General features: G+C 49.0%; 1 protein-coding gene across 2 annotated transcripts in view; it reads right to left on the reverse strand.

Moving 5' to 3' along the window:
- The window catches only part of IQGAP1 (IQ motif containing GTPase activating protein 1), a 473,401-nt gene that overhangs the window by 49,398 nt on the left and 400,182 nt on the right, over positions 1–23,821 (reverse strand). The window lies entirely within an intron of this gene.

The following is a 23,821-nucleotide window of genomic DNA, read 5'->3' on the forward strand; positions in this document are numbered from 1 at the left end:
AAACTGAAGTCCAGATTATTAGCTCATATAGACAACGGAAAATCGTCTATTTGATGCGGTTGGATTTATCCGCGGCTTTCGACCTGGTGGATCATTCCATCCTGCTCACCAGGTTGAAGGACGTGGCTAACTTCTCGAGTGAAGCAGCCCAATGGATTTCCTCGTTTCTGAGTAATCGGGAATGTAGAGTCTATTGTGATGACGCAGAAGCTCCTCCGAAGTTTTTGGAATTTGGCGTCCCCCATGGGGCATGCATCTCACCATGCCCATATGACATCTTCGCCGTATCTTTTTTTGCTCTCTTAGAGCAAAATGGGGTCGCGTACACGAACTACGCTGATGACACCCAGAGTGTCATCCCACTTACAGGTATTCATGACAAACAAATTAAATCTTAATAAAGTTTACACCCTTATTGAGAGCTGGATGGTGCAGAACGGCCTTGCTCTGATTAGAGACAAGACCGAGCCTATGGTGCTTGGCACTCTCAATATGGTGAGGAAACTGGGACCTGTGTGTGAGAGCTTTTGCATAGAGGACACTAGAATTGCCTCTCAAAAGAAGGTTAAGATGCTGGGCGTCTTCCTGGATCAAAATCTAAAGATGAAAGCTCACGTCGGTAGCCTGGTTCCGTCCTCTGCTTATTACATCAAGCCTTTGGCCCATCTCCAACCTTTCAAGACCATTGCACAGGCCATAGTGGGGCCAAAATCGACTACTGCTGCAGTCTGTTGTATGGTATCAATAAAGTGGACTGTAACCGGTTACAGGTGATATAGAATAGTGCAGTATGAGTGGTTACTGGAATCGCCTGGACAGACCACATCTCTGGGGCCAGACATGGCTTGCATTGGCTCCCAGTTGAGTCGAGGGTACTATACCGCCTTTTGCTAATCACACACAAATGTCGACTGGGCAAAATTCCATCCTATCTACAGGATCTGCTCAAAGAGAAAACACACATGAGATCCCTTAGATCTAGTTATACCGACCAGCTGCCCCCCCATATGTAACACCACCAAAGCCACTAATGGAGCATTTCAGAACGCGGTCCCAAGAGCATGGAATGGTCTCCCTCCTGATCTTAGGGGCCTGAAGTCTACTGAACTCTTCAGGAAGAAACTGAAAACTCGGTTATTTGCTTCACTCTCTCTGTTCTTTGGATCTCTTCTCTGACTAGCCCCGGGCTTCATGACTCTTGTTTGTTGTTAGTCTTCTTTGTTGTTTTTGTGATCTTAAGCCTACGGTCCATGGTTGCGCTTTATAAATCATTAAAGTAAAGTAAGCATGCTGATTTGCGGTTTTATGCTATATAACCTGTAACTTCTTGGGGCGTGACGAGCTCTGTGTCAGTTCGGTTCTACGGGCCCGGCCGAGACCTTTTTGCATGTAATAATCCTTCTTTTCCTTTGCAAAGCGGTGCAGTGATCATTTGGTCTCTTGGATTATTTTTACCGCACCATTTTTGGTTGCTATTCTCTTTACACCGGCATGACATGGTGGAAGCACCGGATACAAAAACTGCTAGTAACCAAATCGAGTTTGAGGCCTGTGGATACAATGCAAAAGCAAAGACGCAGCAAGAGAAAAATAAAAAGCTAAACGTAACCAGGGAACTTTTAGCGCCCATCTTTTACATGAACTGCCTCTGCTGAACACCGGCCGCACCTCCCGGTATCGGATCTGTGACAGCTAAATGATACTTGAGCTCCAGCAGTTCATGTCTTTGCTGTCATTACAACATTACCATTGTGTTCCTCAGAAGCCAAATTGGCTTGAAGAATATCTGTGATCCCCAAATCTGCCACCATGCAACTGCCACCGTTGACCCTCAACCGTGAAGGGATCTGAAATGTTGACAACCAGTTGCCAGAAACAGTCTAGACTGTAAGGTACCCCTGTACTCAGACTGCGTTTGGGGAGGCACCCAAGTGTTTCCAAAGTTAGGTTTTTCTTTAATGGTGGACTATCTGTAACATTGGGCCCTGCATACAGTATTCGTACCAGTAACCCACTCAGCCAATCAAGAGACGATCCTTCTTGCCCACTGACATCCTAACTGCTGCTGAAGTAAACGCAGGCTGCGACAATTCATGGGATCACGTCACTCTCCCCAAGGGAGAGCCCTTCCCTGTAAGGCTAGGGATGTGAGACCTCTACGCGATAGTCCGCCTAAGAGTGGTAAAAAGCAGGAGTGCTATGATGGAACTCCCTAATGCTCCTTCCCTAAACACTATGAAACCCTTAGGATCTGTCGAGGTTTAGGCTGACAGTACTACTATGTACTATTGTGATACTCCTCTTCTTCCTGCAAGACTCGACAGCATCAATAGGAACACTCAGTCTGAACAGGATCTGTACCATGAAGGTACTGAGAAGAAGAACATTCACAGAGTCATGCAGAACACTCATGTAAAAGATACTGGGACAAGGTGGCCCCACGAAGGCAAGAGGAGTACACAACTAAGCCCGACGACAGACTTTGGCACTCCGCTGGGGAGGCCCCAGCCCACCAAGGTAAACAGCAAAGGAGGACTTGGTTAAGAGCAAAAGGTGTGAAGCCTGGTTAGCCCTGGACATTCGAACTGGGAGAGAAGACAGAATGTTGCAGGAGCAACCACACGCTGGGAGGACAAAGCCACAGACAGAAGAGTACTTTTATGGCCATGCGAGAGCAAGCCGAACTAGAAGCTGGAAATCGGAAGACTGTGGCGTGACCTCGAGGAGGTGGATCGAGTGGTCCCACAACTACGCTGATTCCGCCTGCCTGGAACCCCTGCAGAGAGCAAAGCCGAACAAGCGTTCACTGGGAATGCAGAAGCCCTCACCCCAGAAAGAACCAGTGACATGCTCTGACCAAAGTAACTGTATTGGGAGCTATGGGAGACAGGAGTGATCTCCCTCGTCTCAGTGAGCCCAATGAGAATAAGAATTGTGAAGAAAGCCTCAGAGGTGAACTCCCTTGTCTCAGAAATTGCATTGAGACCCTCTCTTTTGGGTGCGAATTCAAGACTCGCAAGGTATTGTTACTGCCGCTCTATTCCCTCTCTGTTCACTCTCTCTCTGTTTACTCTCCTGCCAAGGGGGTTAACTGTCTTTGATTTTGTTTTCGGTGCCAGACCCTCGCTTAAGATTCCCAGACCTTTACCAACTTCTGGTAAACCTGCGTACCTGTTTTCATCTTCCTGAACAGTACCAGCATTTCTCCAGTCACTGTGTTTCTCGCTGAGGCTCCAACAGCTTTTTATAGAGTGGCGGGTTCTGCAGTGCTTCGGGCGAAATCTCTCCTCTATCAGCTGCGCGTCGGGAGGTGCAAGTGGATCACTAGAGTTCGGGTAGCCTCGAGGCAAGTACCGGCACCAACGCACTGAGACCTTAAAGCTTGGACCTTTGTCTGCCTTTTTTCTACCTCGCTGTAGCTTCCCGTTCGGCTTCCCTCTGCTTGCTTGGTGCAGGTAAACCACTGTGCCTTCTCGGAAGTCCTGTTCTCTTGTGACTTGTGCTCGGGAGGCTCGTCTCGCTCAGGCTTCTCACTCCTTTTGAACTCTTGCGCCGGCCAGCTGCCTCAATTCCAGCAATTGACATCTCGGAATAAACTAGACCACTCACTTTGTTTCTTTGAAGTGATCTTCCTCGTTCCAGTACTAGTTTTTCCCTCTGAAGCGGCATGCTTAAACACTTTGGGAATTTCTGGTTATTAAGGGTATCAGAGAATTAAGATGGCAATCCTTACAACAAAGTATATTACTTCTCCCTTCAAAAGGGGAGGAGGAACTTGGTATTCGAAAAGGGGCTGGGGTTATCAAGGCAAATGAATTCCATGTTCCCTGAGATTAATCGTCCCGATTTCCATAGGGGGCTTCCCGCCCCATGTGATCCTCCCTTGGTGCACGCCCCACATCCCCTGAGGGATTATTGTACTGTGGACACACCACCCTGGCCCCATGGAAAAGGTCTTCCTCTAGAGAAGAAGGGACGACATCCACAGATTCGTCACAGCTGATATCATTTCAAGTCATCCTATATTTACAGTCTGATGAATAGAGGTCAAAAAATGATTCTTTATAAAACTTATATTGTGGGGGGCAGAGGGCACACTTTCCTTCCTGCTGCATTAGGGTCAAAACCAGACAGAACCAAAATACACAATAACAGGGCCAGGGGGCAGACCAGTTCCATTCATCGTCTTATGGGGAACCTTTCTGTACAGGCACCGTCTCACGCTACACACACTGAGGCTGTGGCATCCCTACAGAATAACTGCACCAAATTCAAAATACCAAGTAGCGTGCCCAGAGAGCCCAATTACTCCACAGCAAGTTTCTATCCACTGAATCAAAGGTCTTTTCTAGGTGTTTGGGGAGTTTTCCTAAAGTCCTACTGCCAGTAATTATAAGTTACTCACTGTAGTGACTAACGTACTCTTAGTACATAGTCCCCTTTCCTCCATACTGCATGGGCGGGACGGGAGACGGAACCTTTTTCACCAGAAAAATCTACTTCCCTCTAAATTTATAGGCGCGCGGAGGCACAGCCCTGGGAGCATGCGCTGCCTTGACTTCGCCCTCCGGTGCCACACCTCAGTCCCCAAAGACGCGTCGACAATAGATTTACCATTGCCTAATGACACCAGATTATTAGGGGGGAGGATGGTGGGAAGTATGGAGGAAAGGGGACATTAGTCACTACAGTGAGTAACTTATAATTACTCTTACGTCCCGTCCCCATTCCTCCATACTGCATGGGCGATTACAACTGAATGTAGCCCCAGGGTGGAGAGGAGACCCTCCTTAAGCAAACAGGTTCTGGAGAACCGCCTGTCCGAAAGCCGCATTTGATCTGGAGCCGGCATCCAAACAGTAATGCCTGCAGAAAGCCAAAGGGGTGGCCCATGTGGCCGCCCTGCTTATGACTTGCCAGGGGACATGGCGCTGAAAGGCGATGGCCGTTGCCTTGGCCCTGACCGCGTGGGCATGCATGTTCGCCGGAAGGGGTCTATGCTGGCCCTCGTACGCTTCCTTGATGGCCGAGACCATCCAGCGGGAAATTGAGGCTTTGGAGGCCTGATAGCCCGGCCTGGCGCCTCCAAAAGTGATGAATAGGGCATCTGACTTGCGGAAGCCCTTGGTCCTGTCCAGGTAGAATTTCTGGGCACGCCTGACATCTAGGTAGTGCAGAACTCTGAGGCTCGTCCTTCGGGTCAGCAAAGGATGTCGGAAGGACGATCTCCTCGTTTAAGTGAAAGGCTGATGGCACTTTAGGTAGAAATGCCGGATGGGTCTGCAGGACCACCTTATCCTTGTGAAAGGTAGTGTACGGCTCTGATGCGACTAGGACCTGGATCTTGCTGACCGTGCGCGCTGAAGTGAGGCCGACTAGCAGTGCCGTCTTGATGGTGACCAGCCTGATGTCCGCCGTCCCCATAGGCTCAAACGGGTTGTGCGCGAGGGCGCCCAAGACTAGGTTCAAATCCCACACAGGGTGTGGCTTCCTGATGGGCGGGTAGAGTCTAGCGAGTCCGGTCAAATGTCCCCTGACGATCGAGTTGGAGGAGGAGAAGACCCCTTCCTCTGAATTCCTGTAGGCCCCAATGGCTGAGAGGGATGTGCGGCAGGTGTCCACCTGCACGCCAGAGTTGGCGAGGTGCGCTGAGAAAGACAGCACGTCGTCCAATGAACAAGCCAGCGGGTCGATATCCTTGGAGTGCGCCCAGTGGCAGAACCACGCTGTGACGGCCAGCTTCTGAGGGGCAGGGTGGACGACCTAGCCCCCCTGCTGTGTCAGAAGATGTGCTGGGCCTGTCGGGAGGTGGATTGGAGGGACCGCCGAGAGGCTGAGCAGCTCTGAGAACAATGGCCTGGCTGGCCACCATGGAGCTATCAGAATGACATTGAGCTGGTGAGACTCCTTGAACTTGCTAAGTACTCTGTGAATCAGTGGAGTGGGTGCGAAGGCGTATGCTGACATGCCGCTCCACCGGATCCATAAGGCGTCGCCCAGGGAGCCTAGGCCCTGCCCCTGCCAGGAGGTGGACCGGGAGCACTTCTTGTTGTGCCTGGTGGCAAAGAGATCCACCTGGGGGAGGCCCCAACTGTGGAAGATCTCCTGTGCAACAAGGTTGTTCAGCTGCCACTCGTAGTTGTCCACTCCCAACCTGCTGAGCCTGTCCGCTTCCAGGTTGGACTCCCCCGGAAGGTGGACTGCCGTGAGGAAAATCTCGTTCTCCAAGGCCCATTCCCACATGTTGATCACCAGTCTGCACAGGGAGGGGGGCCTGGTTCCCCCTTGCTTGTTGATGTACTACATACTGGTCGAGTTGTCTGTCTGGATGAGGAAAACCCTTCCCTTGAGACGTGGGAGGAAGGCTCTGAGCGCTAACCAGATGGCGTTCAGTTCCAGCCAATTGATGTGGTATTCCCGTTCTTGACGGGTCCACGTGCCGTGTACCGAGAGGTCCTCCAGAGTGGCTCCCCTGCCCTCTAGGGAGGAGCCTTTGGTAATCATCACCTGTGGGACGGGGGGCCTGAAGGGCTTACCTGTCCGCAGGTTGTAGTCCCTGGACAACCATGTGAGGTCCAGGTGGAGAGAGATGGGGATCTTGATAATTTCGGCCTAAGAGCCACTCTCCTGGTTCCACGACGCTGAGAATTGGAGCTGAATCCTTCTCATCCTGAGTCTTGTGTGGGGGATGGCCAGTAGTACCGCTGCAAAAAGGCCCAGTAGATGCTGGTACCACCAAGCCGAAGTATAGCCCCGGCTGAGGAAGTGGGACGTGGCCCTCCTGATGGCTGAGATCTTGTCCTCCGAGGGGAAGACCCTCTCGGAGCATGTGTCGCAGATGAGGCCCATGAAGGTCAAAGAGTGCGTGGGTTGCAGCTGTGACTTCCTGAGATTCAGCGAAAAGCCCAGGTCGTGTAGCGTGTTCATCAGTGCCTGGGAGGAGTGCTGAATTGCTTCTTGAGATGTAGCCCTGACGAGCCAGTCGTCTAGGTAGGGGTATATATGGAGGCCCTGAGCCCGGAGGAGGGCTGCCACCGCATTCATGAGCCTGGTAAAGACCCTGGGGGCCGAGTCGATGCCAAAAGGGAGGACCTTGTACTGAAAATGCCAGCCCATGATCCTGAACCGGAGGAAAGAACGATGGGGTTGCCAAATCGGGACGTGCAGATATGCGTCCTTCAGATCCAGGGAGCACATGTAGTCTCCCCTGCACAATGTCTCTGCAATAAAGGCTGGCGTAACCATCTTGAATCTCTGAAGAGGTAAGGAGAGGTTGAGTGTGGAAAGGTCCAGTACACCTCAGGCCAGACTGGTACTTTTTCTGAATGGCTAAGATCCTGGAGTAAAAGCCTGAGCCTCCTGGGGAGGCTGGGACTTCCTCCATGGCCTGGCTCAGGACTAGCGAGCGAATCTCCGCCAAAAGAGTTGCTGTCCCAACTTGCAGGAGAGGAGGGAGCAGAGGCAGGAATAGGTAGACGGTACCCAGAGGAGACTACTGACAGGATCCAGGGGTCTGCAAAGTTCTGTCGCCAAAAGTGTGCGTGAAGAGCAAGCCTGCCCCTCACTGGCGACACGTGGACCCGAGTGGGTCCGTAATGACTTTTTACCCTCGGAGGCAGAGGCGGAGGAGGGGGACTGGAAAAAGCCCTTGTCCCCCAGCCCCCTCTTTTTGATGCTTGCGCTGACTAGGGGTCGGCGAGCGTTCCGGCTGTCTAGACCTCCTTTCCTGGAAGCCGCAGAAGCCTCCAGATGAGCGACCCGTATCCGAGGTTGCTGAGACTGGGAGTACGCTTTGGGTGTGGCCTTTGTCAGAATAGGTAAAGACTTAGCCGTCTGAGAGCTATTCTTCTTCTTGTCCAGCTTTTCATCTGTGCTGGAGTGGAAAAGGTCACTGCCCTCAAAGGGCAGATCTAGAATACATTCTTGGACTTCCGGGTTGAACTTGGTTGCCCGGAGCCAGGTCATCCTTCTCATGTCCATGGCAATACAAATGGCACGCGCAGAGGTATCGATGTGTGCAAGCGTGGACTCCATGATATCCTGCGCCACAAGCTTGGCCTTGGCCTCGGCTAGCCTCACCTTGAAACGTGATTGGCTGTGGGTGGGGAGTTCCGGGAGGAAGTCAGCAATTTCCTGCCATAATCTCTGGTTAGCGGCTGCCAGCATGGCGTATGCGTTGGACTGTCGCAGGTGCAAGGAAGCATTGGAATACAGCTTCATACCGCATGCCTCCAAGGTTTTCTCCTCCTTGCCTAACAGCGCTGTCGAAGAAGATGAGGACGACTGAGGCTTGGAGTACAGTGATGCCGCAGCGATCACCGAGGAGTGTGGCTGAGGATGGGACGAGAGCAAGAGTGTATCTGCCTCCATCTGCCTGTACTTGGCATCCAGGCGGCAGTTGACTGGCTGGTCAGAGTGTGGTTTGAGCCAACCGTTCTTGGCGAGGGAGACTACATTGGTTTGCAGTGGAATTCCCGTTCTGGCAGAAGGGCGCCTTGTGAGGACCTCAGCGAGGACGCCCATGCCAGCTGTTCGACCTGGGGCTGTGGGAGGCGCAGGTGTTCCGCTAGGCCCGTGATACGTTTGTGGAAGGCCCTGGCTTATTATGGTGCGTCAGGATCCTCCTCCTCATCAGTATACTGAGGGTCTGTGGGATCCTGTGGAGGAGGAGTATCCGGATCAGGAGGCTGGGGCACGGGGACCACTGCAGGAGGCGGAGGAAGAGGCGGAGGCTGCTATGGAACCGCCTGTTGAGTAGGCTGAGGAGCCGGAGGAGGCGGCTGCGCCAGAGGCATCGGCGGAGGCGTCTATGGTGCCGCTAGCATAGCGGGAAGGACTTCCCTGACTGTGTCCTTGATGATAGCCCCCATATCTGGAGACTTCATGAGGCTGAGGAACCTCTCAAAGATCCGGTCCTCACTGACCAAAGAGGAGGAAGAGAGCACTGAGGGGGTTACTAGAGACAACTGCAGCCGCTGCCGACCCTGTACATACGGACGCAAAGGAAAACAGCCTTGCGCATAAGAAGAGTAGGCCGTAGGCCACATACCTGGTTGATGCCAGTCCCACCTTGATACCCGTTCTACGCCAAAGTCATGCAGAGGCATCGAACGGGTGTCCTTTTCTGGCACATCAGCCATTTTGTTGAGCTGCCTACCACGTGGCTGCGACGTGTTGCTCGGCTTGCTTATGTGTGAGGGGCACGACTTGCCCCGCTCCTCGGGCACGTGCCTGCTAGGTGCATCAACCTCGACCCAGGGTTCGTTAGAGCTGCGTTCAGGCGCCCGCTCGCACATACTGCCAATAACAGGGCGAAGCCCCTCGGCCATGATGCCGGTACAAGGGCAGAACCCCTTGGGCGCAAGCCCGGTAATAGAGCCTGTCGGCCCCTCAACCCTGGCACCGGGAGGACCCGAGGACCCCTCAGCCCGATAGTTGTGACAGCTTTGGTGTGCGAGTTGGTAAAAGGACCTGACCGGTCCCTCCCACGTAGGAGAGTCCCTGGGAAGGAGTCTCCCTTGCAAGGTGCAGATGAAAATATAGGCCCTACTTCTGGCCTGGAACGTCTCACGAAACTATTTAGGTCCTCATAAGGAGACCGCTGAAAGAGCTCCCTTCATCTGGCTAGTCTGTTCTTCAGCGCTTTCAGGGACAGCGAGCCGCACGCCCAACAGGCTTGCCAATCATGGTCTGGGCCAAGGCAATGTAGGCAGAGGGCATGGGGGTCTGAAGTTGGAACAGGCCTGTTGCAGTCGACATGCGCCGGGGAGGAGCTGTGGCATCTGAGGACCAAGTACCTATTGAACAAAAAGTCAAAAGAAGATATAGAGGAAGAATCCATGCATGGAATGACATGGCCGAAGCCAAACCCAGGAGCACTGGTGAATTCGGCCCCTTCCCGTCGGCGCGGAAAAGGGGATTGAGGTGTGGCGCAGGAGGGCAGAGTCAGGGCAGCGCATGCTCCCAGGGCTGCGCCTCTGCTCGCCTCTATATTTAGAGGGAGTAGATTTTTCTGGTGAAAAAGGTTCCGTCTCCCGTCCCTCGCGAGGGAGGCCCATGCAGTATGGAGGAAAGGGGACAGAACGGAAGAGTAAGACTTTAGTAAGATATCCCAGTGGTTTGTAGATCCCCAACTCTTAGTATCAGTCTGTACCAGCTCAGGACCTTGGTAGAGTGGCAGAGCAGTCAGGCTTATCTTAAGAGGAAGGTGTGAGCTGTAGGTAAGTACTCTGAATCTTAGCTAGACAGGCACATCAAAGAAGCACTTACACTTGTATTTATATAAAATGTAATATTTATTATATACACACACACCAGAATCACTTTAAATACTTTAGACGTTTACAGTAGAACACTTTGGAATACTAGATAATACACTTCAAATAGCACTTTCACTTTTGTGTTTGTTTGTGGTTACATTTGTAGCAACGTTAGAAAGGGAAAAGACAACGTTATCGTATTATCGGTATTAGCGCACTCATGTGGTTTTCAACAGGTCATACGGTAATGTATTTACTCTGCAAACACATATAGAAAAGTCACTTAAAGGGAGGAAAATAAGTGGTTAGTGCAACATCAGCTTAGTTCAAGGTTCTAGAGACGGTTTCTTCGCCTGGCAAGTCTCTCAAGTCCCAAAACGCAACACTAGCTAAAGGCAGTTCAGAGACGGCTCGAAGTCTTGACAAACAGCAAATAATGAGACCTAAAAACGGACTCGAGAAGGGGACACAAGCTGCAGCTAAGATCAAGGTAAGAGGGGGTTGCCCTGAACACCTCTGCGTGCACTCAAACGCTCTGGAGCGACTTCTTGGAATCAGGTAAACTGTACCTTTTTCTGCACTGTACCTTAGGGTAGAAGAAACTGTTTGTGCTGAATGCTCCGCGATGTTGCGGCTCTGGAGCCGACCTCCGGATTCCTTGGTCTGATGACTGAAGGCAGGATAATGGACGGTGTCTCTCAGCAGCAGTCTCGAGGGAGGACCTAAGGCACGACTTTCAGCAAGTTCTTGGTTCACTCTGCGGTATCGGTGCCTTTTCTGCGGCACCAACAAAGGACACGGATCGCCCCGTGAATCTTCTTCGCTTTCTGCAGTCCCACACTCTGGTGAGGGGGTCTGGGTGAGCTCGATCGGATCTCTGGAGTGTCTTTACAGGCTCGGCACAGAGTTGGATGGATTCGGCCTTTCTACGACAATGAACTCGAAATGGGCAGCAGGTCTCCTGTATTGGGCAGCCGCAGCTCTGGAAACTTCTAGGACATCGGGAGATGGCTGATTTCAAATGTTCGTCTTGGGACAGGTTGTTCCCCTCCAGCCAAAGGGGAGGAGTTGTCTTCTGTCGCATTGAAAACAGGGTCAGGACAGCAGTGGTCGCTTCACTGCAAAGGGTCTGCAGGCGTCCCTGGTCGTTTTCTTCTTCAGTTACTTCTGTTTCCAGTGGTCAACTTGCTTTATGCTCCAGAAGCCAAACGTTTTATAAAGTCCCAGCACACACTCCTTTGCAATCTCTCTCAGCATTTTACAGAAAGGGTGTTTGGCTGTCCAATCAGGACAGCCAGACCCCCTGTGGGAGCAGGTCCTATTCAGGCACTCTGGCAGACAAAGGACAGGGGGGTGGAAGACTCCTCCCCCACTTACTGCCTGCCCAGAGACTCTGGAGCCTAGGCGGGGATACCTACTAGTTTCCGCCAAAGGCAAAACACACATACTGACCTCCCCCTCCCAGAATGGTAGAAGAAGGGCTAACTAAGACCAACCACACTAGTAATGGCGAAAAAAGAAGTGAGGCCCCAAGCTGGTACTTGGGCGCCCCCATTGTGCACTACCGAGGCTATGGACAAAGCCTGCAGCATAGAACATACACAATAGTTGGTAGAACGTGTTCACTGCCACCAGCCATAACTAGGCTGTCTAGTCTATGTGACTAAAAAGTCACAGGAGCAGAGAGAAGGGGGATACCAAGTATCCCTTTTGCACTCCACTGAAGGTGGGTGTGCAATCTCTCAGACTATAGAGTTTTGGGAGAGATACTCTATCCTTAACAACTGTAGTTATTCGAGGATATAGAAAACTAATTTTAAAGGAGCACCCTAAGGGTCCCCAGCAACAGTGCCCATAATGAGCTGTTTGCTGCAGCAGTAAAACCACAGATGCCTTTAAGAGCCGACAGACTCCATAGTACAGGTAGAATTAAAAAAATAGAGTTCCAAAAGACAGAGACCATAAGAATGAATGAGTGGAGAAGGGCTCCACTCATTCAGGATTGAAATAAAAAGGTCCAGAGGTCCAGCAAAAAGTGCTGGGAGTCTCACTAGGAGAGAGGATGAGCCACAATAATGAAATCTCCCCAACACCAGGTTCATGAATGCTGCATACAGATGCCCCCTTCTCACCCTACAGTACTTCTCTACTATAGTGTGAAGGGCAGAACAGTGATCTATCCGGATGACTCCCCTTCTAAACCCTGCCTGATAATAAGTTAGAAGTGAGTTTTCATGAGCCCAAGCTTCAACTCTGCTCTCTAACATTTTAGTAAATAGAGGCATATAAAAAACAAAGGAAATTGGCCTCCAACATTGGGGATCGTTGGAACTCCCCATTAAAATTGTTGGATGATTATACATTGCCTGCATGAATTAGGCCCCCCACCTGATTTGCAAATGACATCATACACTTTCAACAGAATCAGGGCCACCAGTCTACTCTCTGGGTGCAAGCCATCCAGGCTCGGAGCTTTCCCCGGTTTGCTGCTAATAATCGTTTCCTTAATTTCGCTTTCATTGGAAATTACATCACTTCCTGAGGATAATTGCCCCTACCTGTCTGGCGCCAAACTATTGCCCGCAAATAAGTTATGATAGTAGGTTACCCATCTGTTCACGGCGATCGTATTACAGTGCATCTGCCCGGCCTCATGGCACCCCTTGAACACTAATGTCCAAAATAGTTTTGTGTTATTTCTGAACACTGCATTCTGCAATAGATCCCATTGTTCCTCTAAGAACTACGTCTTTTTTGCATGGTCTATTTCTTATGCTTGATTTTTGCCGTGTACTTCTGGCCTTTATTTTATCTGTTACTTTTGACCAGCAGATTTAAAACCTTTTTTCTCTTCTACGTTGCTTATCGAACCATGCTGCCTGCTCGATATTTTGCCGCTGGGGGCGATGCCAGGCATCCTTCTCTCTTGTGATATCTTGATACCTTTTTTGTAAATCCTCAAGACTTCTCATACATTGCCGGGTATTACCCATATTATTTAGCAGGATCGGAGCTCCTTGCATTACTTCCTCTAGATTTGGAAATTCCATTATTTCGTCTTTAGTTGGTTTATATCCGTGGCCCAATCTCGTCTATTGGGATTTAATGCAAGGATCTTTGTATCACTGTGCCAGGAAATCCCTAGCTCTAAGCGGAAACGATCACTCTCAAATCTTTCAGCAAATTCGAATTTACAAATATTCTTTTAGAAAAAGCACCAGAACATAATCTATCACGGAGTGATTTAACACCTATTTTGCAGGTCCGTATAGATCGTATGTCATCCTTGTACCTTGCATTTAGCTCAACCAGTTTATTCTCTGTCATGAAGCCGTCTAAATGGCTGACACCAGTACCAAACATAAAATGTGCCCCTGTTCTTCTTGGGATCTGCAAGGAAGGCATGGTATCAAACAGTGAAGACAGACACAAGTGATCACAGGTAAAGGGTGTTTATTGAACTTCAATGGGTTGGTTGAACGCCTAAACCTAAATCTAAGGATGGGAGCAAGCTACAACCATCAAATAATAATAACGCAGTCCTAGTGGAGTCTGTCAAAATAAAACCACCTATACTAATAAACCTATTCCCAATCCTTACTTCTAAATACAAATGGTGTGGGACAACAAAGTATGCAAAAAGAAAAGTGTTCAGGAAGTGAGATGTCAGGATACTGATATTTTATTGATATTTATACAGGATAGTTGAGCAGTTGGCTTCCCTTCCGGTTTCAGCATGGGACAAGATGGCACGCTTGAGCTTCGCACACAATTTGGCTTCTATGACACGAGGATATAGTGCAAAGCATAGGTATCAGGGCCTTCTGTGCCCAAGTCTCTTTCCAAATAAAAGTCTCTCATTGTAGAGGGCCTTTCTAATCAGGATTTTCACATTCACAAGTTCTCAGATCCACAGTTCACCTTGGATCTCCCACCTTCAGGTCCGGACACCCTTTTAGCATAATGTTTGAAATAGGTCTCCCCCGTTCGGGCTCAGACCACTTAAGCACAATGTTCACAATTGGTCTCCCTTGTTCGGGCTCGGGCCGCTTAAACACAATGTTCACAATTGGTCTCCCTCGATCGGGCTCGGACCCCTTAAAACGCAAAATGTTCACAATTGGTCCGCCGCAATCGGGCTCGGACCCCTTAAATACATGTTCACAATTGGTCTCCATCGGTCACGCTCAGACCCCTTAAACGCAATGTTCACAATTGGTCTCCCTCATTTGGGCTCAGACCTCTTTGTATCAGAAATCGAGACTTACTTATACCGTTGCAGAACCACTTAATTCCATTCCTTATTCACATTCTTTTACGTCGCTTCTGCCACTTCTTGGAGGTATACCTCACAGAGACCTTCAATTGAGCACACTCGCAGTGCCGGACAACTCTGTTACTGATACTGTATCTTTCTTTGTTCGAGTTCAAACATCCATCATCAATTGAGCTTTCCTGACGCCTTTCATGACACACGTTACCAATCTTCGTTCTTGCGCTCTTTATACAATGATTCTGCTTGCAACCTTGACTTTCGACACAGTCTGGTCTTGTATCGGTCTCCCCAACTCACCGACTGTGTTGATCTCTCTGCGCTGCTTTGATTTTGAAGCCAAGGATGGGACCATGGCGGCTGCTGCTCCTCCTTGACTTGATCAGCCATGCAGGAGGGCCATGGGTCTCTCCAACACACAATGCAGGATTCTTCAGTCTGGTTTCCTGGATTTACGATTATTAATCTGAAGGATTTCTAAAATTCATGGTTTATTGCCGGAAAGGTCAAGGTGATCTCTTCTTTGAACACCCTTCTAGGTTTACCGTCTTTCTACCCTCGTTCAGCTGCCATCCGGAAAAGCTATTCCTTTGTGTGCTTTGCCTTACACAGAGTGTGCTCTTGTGTGCGCCTTTTATCTGTGAGGGGAAGTTTAATGGAAGTCAGCTGTGAGTGGTTATCAGTAATTTCCTGACCTTGCCTGACCAGATTAGTGGGACATGTCAGCTACAATGCTCAGGGGTAAGTCTGTTTTCTCCCAGAGTGGGCTGTCCTTGTGAAAGTATTTGTAAAGGGGAAGGGGAGGGGCAGAGGGGTAAATATCCCAAGTACCCTACCAGGTAGGATGGGGTAAAGGTGTTACAGGGAAGGGGATACCGCGTCTCGCCATCAGGTGTCCCCCCCTCACTCCCCGAAGACCCCTCACCCAGGTGACCCTCATGCACTGGTCCACCCCCAGGGTCTGGATCCAAAGGTGATGGCCATGCCCTGGCCACCTGAGAGAGAGACCTCCTGGGACTAGCGGGTGAGACACCTTCTAGTTTCTCACAGATTCCACCGCTATCCCCTAATTCCAATTTATCATAAACAGCCTCTGCGTTTGGACCTAATTTGACGATGAGGGCACCCATTATAATTACCCCGTCTGTCGGTCCTACCACTGACAAATATCCATGATATCTTTTAACCCTGAAATAAATGCAGCCCCGTTTTTAAGAGGATTGTAGATGTTCACAATCGATTGTACAATACTAATGCCAACTGATCCGCAAGTTTTTACCAACGAGTGCCGCGACCCCACCCTTGTTACGTCCCCTCTTACTTTCTGCCAAAATTCCTGAGTATGCCGAATAACCTTGGATAAAGCCTGCTTTCTTCCATGAGACTATTTTCAGATGATTTGTCCATCTATGCGAGTCCGGCATATTCGGCCAATCCCCGGGGCTTAGACTAAAGATATTGCGGTTTTGGAAAGCACATATTTTAAAACACCTTTTCTTGGGCCTCTCTAGACAACCTTATCTTAACACTCAGGAGATCACCTCCCTCTTTCGTATGCCCTGAATTCAGAGGGATTTTTGCCTCATCTAGACCATCCCCAATATTATCATGTATAACTGGTAGGGTGTTTATGATAGAAATACCTTCATCCCTATTCTGGCCTGTGTTTGGGATTTCGGACCAGGCATCATGGGGATGGCAATTCTTTGATTTTACATCTAAATAGACCGTGATCCCCCTCTGCTCCAATACGTCCCTGCATTGGATTATACGTGCGCACAGGTGCAGGTTATTAAAACCAAATCGAACATTGCATTTGCCGCAGTGCATACAATCCAATAAAATATGGGCACAGGTGAAGCTTTTGTAAGAAACATCGGTGGCCCCTAATATCTCTCGTATTGCGGTGATCAGGGTCCTTTTGTACAAATCCTTGTCCCTGTGCCTTCTTCCTTTAAATGTACAAATTAGGTTTAATTACCTACAGCCTGCGAGAGGGTCATCTTGAAGTATATTAATCCGGACAGCATTCTTATCACGAAGGGGCAGTGGGGGGCAGTATGGTCGGCATCACAGACGGCCTTCCCCAGCCGAGATTTACACCGACCGTCCACACAGGGCTTCACGGATTCCTTCGACTCCCTCGTCGGGCGATCCATACACACACAGAGACATATTTGGGCTTGTGTGTTGATTGCTAAGTGGGTTAGACTTGGCCTCATAAAGAATGCCACAAGCAGCGTCCGTCTATTGTCACTTTGCTCACCTTGCTCCGACTACTTCATATCTGACCCAATTATTTGTCTGTTCTCTTGCTGCCGTTAAACCCGCTGCTTTACTGTAACAATGCTTGCGTATCCGTGCCTCCACAGGGACAGAAGGTTACCAGCTTTTCCACCGTTCCCATTGACTTTACAAGACAGGACTTCATACTACTCCTTCTCTTCTTTTAATTCCCGCACCATTTCCTTTATTTCTTCCGCCAGCACGCTGCAAGTAGATCAGTCTAAATTCGTCTTTCACATACGAGTCAGATCTTATAGGAGGGATAAGCACACAGCATCCCCTCTGTCCTAGCTCTCTTATCTCCCTGCCTGAGTTCCTCCAACTTTTGGAGGGGTTCTGCCTCTGTTCGATTCTGGTCATCCGATGAGATTCTACCCATAGGGTCAGTTATAATCCTTGTTATTACAGGGATGGAAGAAAACCTAAGGTTATCTGATTCGCCGTGGGGCTGATTTATATAAGCGCTTTTACTACCTCCTTCTTCTGTTTGCTCCTCTTGCACTTCTGCCGTTTATGGCAATTCTTCCACAGCCACAGCCTGGAGTTGACTCAACTGGACCATACAGTTTTCCTCATAAAGACGATATATTGAGTGCTCCAACGCTGCCAAAATGGATCTGTCTGATAAGCTTGACTCAGCCGACTGGATTTAATGCAATGTTGCTCTTGCATGTCCAGTGAGTTTGTAACTGGCCTTGATTCCCCTCCCTCATTGTTTGTTTGCGGATGGTAACTTCCTCTCGCAATGCAGGGGTTGTAGGCTCACAGGAATCCACGTTTGCCCACATCTCCTTCCTCAATTCAGGCAGGAAATTCACTTACTGCACTGCATTCTTCCATTGAAACAGGCGCGATACTGGTCTCCAGCATTGAGAGTAGGGCAAAGTTTCACAATGAGTTGGCTACCCGCCCTACGACTGCTGTAGTCTTCTCACCATCGTGCTCAAGTAATTCTGAACTCCTCTTCTTCACTCTCCGTCTGTTGTGAGGTATTGTAATGTAGCACCCATTTAATTGTTGCCTGGTTTCTTATGGGCTTTCCTTGAGTATTTATACCACCCCCTTTAAGTGTTTTGGGCTATGGACCTTGGCGCGTGAGGGATCATGGGTACAGTAGATGTCACATTAGGATAATATATATTACAAACACACCCAGTCGACGTCCCCTTTCGAACTTTCAACACAAGCGGCGCAATACTCTGCACCTACCACTAGATGTCGGCATATGCAAAGCATATGATTCTAAGCAGATTCACAAGCCTCAGAAATATGAATATATAAGGTAAAACTGAGTTACATAGGAAATCTAAAAAAATGAATTGCTAATAACTTTTGATTCGTGCAAAGGATTTGGCAGACATTTTGCAAACAAAATGTTCGTCACGGGCCCCTCCCAGACTGGAAAGTTTCAGAAACATTCTTTGAAAAATAAAATGGTTATGAAGAAAAAGGGAAAACTGCAGTTTTGGCATACCCCATTAATTTTCCCATAAACAAAAAAAGGTCAACAAGTAAGAAGCAGTAGGCCACACTGCTGAGCTTCTGTCTTGTTCACTAATCTGAATTCATTCTCGCTTCACCCCCAGATAGCTATGGTCCCTGGAGGAAGGGGAAAGTGGGTGCAGATATCAGTTAATGTTGCAAGGCCCTAGCAGTTCACAGGTCTTTTCAGTAGAATGCATTAGAACAGTTTTGCTCCTGACAGATTAGTCCAATAGTTTTGAAGGGCGGATCTTGGTGAGAACAAGGCCTGAGTTAAGGCAATGCCAGAATACCGAATCAAGCTGGAGCAATACTGCCCTCTAGGGGATTCACGACAACTGGGCCAACAGTAAGAAAGGCCTGGGGGAATAAATAAATATGAAGAATTGAAAAGACTGTAGCCTCAGCCGCGATTTTTAATGAAGTCACCTGGTTCTCAATAAATAGCTAGGAGAATGTGTACAATGGAAAGCAACATGTTTTAAAACAGGAGTTGCAAAAAGTGTTGCAGAACAACCCACCATGAGGTCTGGGAACTGTCCGATTTTGCCGGGTGTTTGAGGGCATGGGAAAGGATGTTGTTTTTAATTGGCTGGTCACACTGTTCACACCTCCAACATGATTGGGTCGTTTCGGGGGGGAGGGGGGGGGCACGCACATCATGAAGTTGTCTTGGCCAATGAGAAAAGGCCATGGTACCAACAATGATATGAATACTGTTGTCCAATCATAACTGAGTATTGTCTGCTGACTGCACAATTAGGACATTTCCAAAGGGCAGTTTAATAACCAACGGGTTTGGGTTGTATAGGGTGTGTTTAGATTTGTGTGTAGGGCCTAGCCAATAGGGAGTGTGGAATTAACACGCACTTGATATATGTAACAACTGTTAACTTTTTTGTTTTTGTCTTTAAATACTCATCCCAATGTGGGCGGAGTGAGAGCGTTTTCAGTTGTACGGAGCTGGCTGACCCTCCCGGCCGTAATTGCATGTAATAAATCCTATTTTTCCAGCAAATTGTGCACTGCCTATTGATTCCTTGGAATCTTTTTTATGGATTGATTTTTGGGCCTAGCACACAGTTAGGTAGGGAGTGCCCTCTAGCACTAGGGAACGGCAGGCGTTTTCTTCTTTCTTTAAATACAAATCATACTAAAATGCCACCTCGGTCTTCGACTCCTCATGCCAGCACGCCACAAGGCCCTGACCCTAAAAGGTACAGACTGGAACCCGAAGGACTCACTTGATTCGTTACTAAGAGTTGACTCTGAATGCGCGTCCACAGCGCGCCCAAACCATTGTATAAACACCTTGATATGTCAGGATATGTTCTAGCAGGGGGCCTACAAAGCAGCGACTTTTGGCCGTCTTGCTGTATTACTCAAGAACGGTGGTCTGGAGGGTTGCCCAGAGCATTGCCAGTGGTTAAGATTCATTCTAAACCTTCCAGCCATCACCTCTTTGTTTTCGTATTACTCAACTGACTGCAAGAAAGAGTATGAAATGGGATTCAGCTCAGCACCGGTGAAGACTTGGGGGAGGGGAGGAAAGGACAAGGGCAAAAGGCTGCTACCAGCCCTTACCCAGGGCTTGGGGAGGGCCAGAGAAAGCACATTATAAGCCTGCTTGGGACAATAGTCTAGAGCTTGGTGGGATCCAGAAGAAAGGGGCTCATCCAGAGCCTGCTGTAGACTAAAGCTCCGGAGAGCAACCCTTGGCGGGTGAGTCTGAATAACACCCAGGTTTGGAGAAGTAGGGGGGGGGGGGGTTGAGAATTCCTCTTGGTAATCGTGTTTATTCCTCAAGACAAGGGGAATAGAAGGACTTCCTGGCAGGTGTGTGCTCAGTCTACATCCCTCAAAGCCTGAGAAGGGAACCAGGAAGATCAAAGCAAGCATGATCTTGTGCTACAAACACACTTTGAGTGATCTGAAGATAATCGTGTATCCCTGGAACTATGTTTCTTTGTAGATTGGGAAATTGGTCTCAGACTTATACACTAGGCCCTCTTTGACTAAGCTCTCGCATCCGGTTGAACCTCCAACTGACACTGTAAGACAAAGGGATTTCTTCTGAGTTTAGTTCCAGCACTAGACTCTAACAGCAGTCTCCAGTCATGCGTTATAAATAAAGGTGTTGCGCTACATTCTTATGTGTTTTAAACCAGATTCAAGTCTGACATGTTCAGAACACACATTCCAGCTCTTTGCACCTTGCACAGAGATAGTCCCGCCGCCGACAGAGCGCAACCTGAATCTGAGCGATAAAGGAAGATTTGAGTTCTAATCGTTCAGATAAATAAGAAGGCGTCTTTCCATAGATACATTTGTGTGCGCCAAGGTGGCCATTTTAAACTTAATTCTAGCCCCTAAAGGAGCTGGACACAAAATCGGGGCAGCACAGGTTCTAAAAGGAACCTAATTGTTTTATTTTGAAGCATTTGTAATTTTTGTCCAGATGCTTTAAAAAGTCCAGTTTAGAATGAGTTGCAATATTCAATCTTACCGTCTAGTATGGTTCTGGAAATGGTGGTAAGAAGATGATCCCGGCATGTGAACAATCTGATTTGTTTAAGCAAACTGTGGTGGGTTAGTAGTAGGAGTCGTACACTTCTAGGATATTTTAGTGTTTTTAATGAAATTATATAGATACAGCCTCACTTTCCCTATCGCTATAGGGTCACCCTGCCTATCCAAAAGAACTAAGGGTGCTAGTCAGTCATAAGGAAGTCCCAACGTAAAAATGTTCTCGGCCCAAACCTAACTCTACCACTAAGATAAAGAACTTCCATTCATCCAAGATAAGATCTTTATTCTCCTGGGTGGGTGATTTATTTCAATAATCTCTGGAAGGAATGTCTCAGTATAACCCCTTTTCTCTCTTTACGATCTTCTTCAATAAGCCCTGGACGTCTCCTCCACGAGCTCTTTTAATTCTCGGACAGCACTCCTGGCGTGTGGGCTTTCTTTAGAGATCAGCTGCACGCAGCTAGTCTTTACATACTTTCTCACACTCTTGTCTCTGGTTTTATAGTCTCTCTCCTGGGATCTTTCTGTAGCGAGTTCTCTTCTATTCTTAAACTCTCTTGGCATTTGAGACCGTGTCTCTTCCTCCTAGGGCAATTGTCTCCAGTCTCGCTCTATCACCCTTTTGGGGTTATCTGATACTCGCTCCACTAGCTCTTCACATTGCCAGTTGAATAGCCTTAGTCTGTGTGTCTCCTCTTTGGGACTAGGACAAGTTACTTTTCACACACGTTATTCCCCTCACAGGGTTGCTGGTAATTGGCTCTAGACACCATTTGAAGTGGTAATTCAACAATTCCCTTCCTCTTGACTCGCGTTTATGACTGGGACGAGTTTGTACTCTTTATATGCTCCTTCCTGGCTGCCTCCCACTTTCCCCATGTTCCCTGGTACCGTCAAGTGAGTATGGGAACCTTGCAGGACCGGCGCTCGCTCAGGTTTTCGTCTAGATACATGGTTTCTTCTCCCTTGGCTCTCGTCGGCGTACCATTCTCAGCTTCCTCTCAGGCTGCTACCTACTACAGACGTGGACGACAGGGAGCTCCACTTGATTCCAGCAATGGTCTCGACATAGTTGCGCAGGCGCTTTGCCAACCACGATTCGCTCGTGGTCACGCCACCATCAGGTCCTGGATGCCTCTTCCCTCTTGGGCAGTGGTTTCCCCATTGCCTTACTCGCCGCCGTCTCACTTTGGCAAGCCTCTCTGGTTCAAAAGGTGCAGACTATGCGGCTTGTTTCGATCTGCCCCTTCTTGGTGCGATCACGGCAGGGGCTTCCCCTGCCTCCAATACTCTACTCGTCTCCACTACTCGTCTCATTTAAGAGACAACTTCTTTAACGTTCTCTGTTCGTTTTGCTTCAGCATTGCAGGCAGCCACACATGCGGAGGTTGCATTCTTCTTGCCAGTGGGCAGTGCCATATAGGCTGACAGTGTGTCCGACACAGGGAGTTCCTCACAGGAATGGGAGTCCTTGCCCCCTAAGGGGGAGTCTCTCCTAGTGAGGTCCCACTTGCCCAGACCCTTAGTGAGGGCCTTGCAGAGCAGGCCCACTGCCCAAGCCTCAAAGGGGGTGGCACCCCCCTGGGGAGAAGGGATGAATACCCTCGATTCGTCACACAAATGTAGAAAGTAGGAGGTAATACTCGCAACTCAATTGATTTGGTGAGATAAAAATAGACCCCTACAGTTTTTGCATTAAATAATACTGTGAGAAAATTGGGTTATCTGAAACGAGGACTGGCGCGACACTGGGGGGCTCCTACAAGGGAGAATGATGGCTACCTCAGTCTTGCTTGTATTCAATCCAAGCCAGATAGCCTGCATCCAGGGCTGTATTAGAAAAAAGATAGATAGGAAATGGATATCTTGAGAAGGGATGATATGATATATGATATGTTATTTTATTTGTATCGCGCTCATACACAAGTGTTTCAGAGCGCGACTAGGCAAGGGAGGGGTACAAGGGAGGAACAAAAGAACGATCTTACTAGGCCCAGTGTCATTGAGAACGCGCAAGTGCATGGGAAAGGCAAAAAGGGAAAAAGTGCATGGAAGGGGGAGGGTGGAAAGTGCGGAGCAGAGGAGAGCAGAATAAATAATAATAAATAGAACATTGAGGCAATAAACAGTGGTAGTGCAGTCAGCAAGTGGCAAGTGCTGTGTTTAAGGCAGCAGACTGGGTAGTCTGATAAGTGCAGAAAAAGAAAAAAAAGGGGGGGGCTGTATGGGTACAGATATAGTCCCCAGTGCAAGGGGTGGCCGGGAGGCAGTACAGGAGGTTGGCAGGGTGAGCAGGTACCTGGGCCCAGGGGACAGAGGGTGGCCAGGTGCACAGTGCCAAGAGAGAGCAGATCAGCAGGGGAGAGGGGGAGCGAAGGCAGAAGCAAAGAGGAAGTTCTTGAGGTGCTTCCGGAACCGGAGATGGTTCTCAAATTTTAGATTGGCATGGAGGCTGTTCCAGAGGGAGGTCCCAGCCGAAGATAGAGATCTACCCTCAGCTCGTTTCTTTGAAAAACGATTGACCCGGAGGGAGTTAGAGCTAGAGGAGCAAAGAGCTCGAGAGGGGAGGTATTTGCGGAGGGATAGCTGACGGTATTTTGGACCCAGGCCCCAGAAAGCTTTGTGGACGATGCAGAGGGTTTTGAATTTAATCCTTGCATCCACTGGGAGCCAATGGAGAGATTTCAGGGCTGGAGAGATACAATCCCAGTGCTTGAGGCCAAGGACAAGTCTTGCAGTCCTGTTCTGGATAAGTTGCAGAGGGCAGAGATTAGAGGCATGTAGATTTAGAAAGAGGCTGTTACAATAGTCCAACTTAGAGAGAACCAGGGCTTGGCAGACAGTGAGCTTCTTGGGGAAGGAGAGGAAAGGCAGAGTGCTTCTGAGGTGGTGCAGTAGGAAGTTAGACTTTTTAGAGACCTCAGAGATATGGGCGGAGAAGGAAAGTGTGGAGTCGAAGATGACCCCGAGGTTCTTAGCATCAGTGAGTTCT

Source organism: Ambystoma mexicanum, chromosome 11 (genome assembly GCF_040938575.1).
Source record: "Ambystoma mexicanum isolate Mex_15411 chromosome 11, UKY_AmexF1_1, whole genome shotgun sequence".
Taxonomy (NCBI): Eukaryota; Metazoa; Chordata; class Amphibia; order Caudata; family Ambystomatidae; genus Ambystoma; species Ambystoma mexicanum.